The sequence below is a fragment of the Prosopis cineraria genome, unplaced genomic scaffold, assembly GCF_029017545.1.
Source record: "Prosopis cineraria cultivar Desert tree isolate PC_DT_omini unplaced genomic scaffold, ASM2901754v1 PC159, whole genome shotgun sequence".
In the NCBI taxonomy this organism is placed as follows: domain Eukaryota; kingdom Viridiplantae; phylum Streptophyta; class Magnoliopsida; order Fabales; family Fabaceae; genus Prosopis; species Prosopis cineraria.
The window spans coordinates 56,721-60,450 of NW_026555486.1; positions in this window are offsets into that span (position 1 = coordinate 56,721).

Below are 3,730 nucleotides of genomic sequence, written 5' to 3' on the forward strand. Positions count from 1 at the left end.
CTTGAAGAAATTAAAAAATGAGGGATTTCTTCGACTAATGAGATTTCTCTATCTCGGACTAACCATCATCAAAATATTCATCTCATCTTTATATTTGCTTACTTATTGCCTTCATTTTGAAAGGAAAAAAAAAGATTCAACTAAGACATGATTGATTCCCTAAGAGCACATACTGGAGAGCAATTTGGCAAAGGTGATCAAGTTGATAGCTTGCTGTGGAGTGAGGAGGCCCATCATGCTCTTCAGGGTTATGAGCTGAAGATTGTCGACCTTCCTTCTAATACTCCCTAAAGCTTCCATCTTTGTCGAAATTGAAAAGTTACCTATAATATTACTTAGGTGAGAGAAAGATCAAGAAGAGTTTGAGGTTTAAGGAAGCCATAGGAGTGACCTTGAAAAATGAAAAATTAAGGTGTCACATTGCAACTGATTGACTTGTTGAAACTGAGAGGGGGTGAGATTGCTAGTATCAATGCTCACTAGAATTGAGAGGTAGATGAGATTGTCAGTGCCAATGCCATGAAGGATATCTATGACATGGGACTTGAGGGGACAGAGGACTTAGTGTAGACAAGGTGGAAGGTGATAGTGGGGAGCCAGCCGATAAGCTAGTAGAGAGAGCATTCAAGGGTTAAAAAAAATTAGAGATTTCCCTCTCTACATGCGCAAGGGGATATCAAGTTGTTGACTGAGTTTTTAAGAGGAGGAAGAAGATTCAAGAAGAGCAAGTATAGAGGGAGAATTGTCATGAGTAAACATCACTAGATAATGGAAGAATTCACACCACATCAATAAAAGAGCATTTTTGCTCTCAAAAAAGATAGTCCAAAGGGAGAATTGCGTATATGGTGCCCAGCTCTCTTAAAAAATAAGTCTAGGGATAAAATTAGACCTTAACAATTTTTTTTTTTAAAAATTCCATGGTATACCAGATACTCCTTCTATTAAAAATATACGATATTTTTAATCAAATCTCATCTCCAGTAGAATAATTACTTATCTTCAAAATAACACCATATTTTCATATTTATCCTTGTTCAATAGGTATTTCATTTTGAAATAAATATAAAGTGATTTATTTATTAGGGACAGTTTTGGAAAGAGGCAGTGATCACACATTGAACTATTAAAAATACTTTATATTTTTTAATGTTCATCACTTCAAAAAATGCTTTTCATTTTTGAACGAAGTGAATATTATTTTAAAACTTATTTTCAGTCCTAATAAAAATCCCAACCCTTTTAAAGAGAGAATTTCAATGAAGACTTATTGAACACATTTATTTAAATTCAAAACCTTTAAATTTATGAAATTGCACTGCAATCCAAACCTACTAATTTGATATTAAATTTTTTAGGGAAATGACAAAATTTTTTCTCATTTAAATTGATACCAAAACTCCCTTCCTTCACTTGTTTATTGTCCTACTTTACTTGTTAATTTACTTACAAAATATTGTTAATTATCCTACTTAACTTTTTTTTTTTTAGGTGTTTAAATCATCTTAAAACAATATGTTAATTCCTGTACGGTATATTGTTATTTATTTATGAATTATTGTTCATTGTCTCATTTCATTTGTTCATTATCAAACTTTCACTTGATCTTATTTTAAAAAAATGAACAAGTAAAGTAGGATAATTAATAATATTTTGTAAATAAATAAATAAATGAAGTAGGGCAATTAACAAGTGGAGTAGAAAAATTTTAATATTAATTTAAATGATGAAAATTTTGTCATTTTTTTAAAAATTTAATATTAAATCAGTATTTTTAGACTGCAGTAAAATTTTAAAAATTTAAATTTAAATAAATATGATGAAGAGTTTTTTGTAGAGCCGGTAATTCGGGCGGGGCGAGCTTCTTCGAGTCGGGCTCAATTCGGATTGGGTTTAAAGAATCCTACTCTTTCTAAAAAGCCCATATAGTCAAACCCGATCCTAACACCTTTAGGCTTCGGGCTTATTTGGGCCGACCCAAATACCTGAAACTTTTTTAAAAATATTTTTATTTTTTAATCAATTTTAATTTTTAAATTATTTTATTAAGTATAAAATATTTTTAACTTAAAAGAAATAAAAAAATAATAACTTATTAACTTTGTAGTTAAGTACTTAAGTAGCTCTGTTACTATTTTATTATATTATGTATAATTTATTCATGAATGTTTTCTTTACTTGTAAATTAATGTCTTATTTATTTAAATATTTCCCTTATTAAGGTTATATAAAAATATTTATATATTTTAATTGAATTATATTATTTTAATTATGATCAAGTTAATCTCAATTCAACTAAGTTAGATCACTAATTTAAAATTATTGTCCTAATTAGTTCAAAGTTTTTAACAACTATTAGATAAACTGTATTTTTTGTTTTTAAGAATATGAGAAAATAGCCATCATTATATTATATAAAATAAAATTATTTAATTATGGGTAAAATACTATTTTTTAAATTTTTTTAACCTTTTATATTGTTTAAGTCCTATATATAAAGGGTATTTACTTTAGTTCATTCTTAATTTTTAACTAAGTGTAACGTAGATAATAATCAAATAATTATCTAAAAATATTAGTTTATTTATTATATTTGTTTCGTAGTAGAGCCGAAATTTGTATATGCCCAATTTTAAAATTATTTTTAATTTAAAATTAATTATCTTATTTATAAAAAATATAAAATATAATTTTTTGGACAAGAAAATGGTGTATATGGACTCAATTTTTTTTTAAAAAAGATTTAGTCTTAAAGTATAAAAATTAATATTAAAATATATTTTAATTATTATTTTGAGATATTTTATTTCTTTAAAATTATAAAAATAGGAAAATATAATATTTTTATTTTTTTAAAATAACTATAGTAATACACTCAATATACGGTATTTTAAAATAAAATGCTATATAAAACTTAAAAAATAATTAATATTTATTATATTATATATATTTTTAAAAATATATTTTTTTTATTTAGATATTTGGATCAAGCTCGAATCCGATCGAACTTGGCCTGAATTTTTTCAGATCTATTCGAGCGGCTTGAATAGGCTCGAATAATAAAAAAATTATTATTTTATTTAAACTCAGGTTTAAATTTTTTGATCAAGTTTGAATTGATCTTGTTGAATTTGACTCAAATTACTCGATTCTAGTTTTTTGTAAAACTTCCTCCCCCCTTATAGTTCAATTCTACACGGCACAGTTGCCCAAGTTTCAAGGTAATGAGACTGCCGCCCGCCGCTCTCTTGGTAGGTCTCAACGGTCGCCCTTATCTCAACTACCAACTTAGCTGCCGCCACTACTTTCCCATTCACACGCGTTCTTGCTCCACGCTCCCCATTTTATTGGATCGTGCACTCCACGCTCCCCTATTGCCCTCTTGTTCCAATGATTTGTGTGCCACTGCCAGGGTGCCAGCAAAGCAATCAATTCGCACTCCGATCTGCCATTATTGTAACTTCTACGTCTTCTCATCATTAAACAAAAATCTAAGGAAGTACGCTAAAATGCAATTAATCATGTTACCGAATCTGACTGCATTTACTATATCAAAACTCAGGCATGCCTCGGTAAACCACTTCTATCAATTTTATTAATATTAATATAAAAAACTATAAGTATATAAAATTTTAAATATATTTTTATATAAAAAATTTAAAAAATAATTTTATATTGTTTTTTATAAAAATAATTTTAAATTTTTTTAAATATTATATAAAAAGTCACA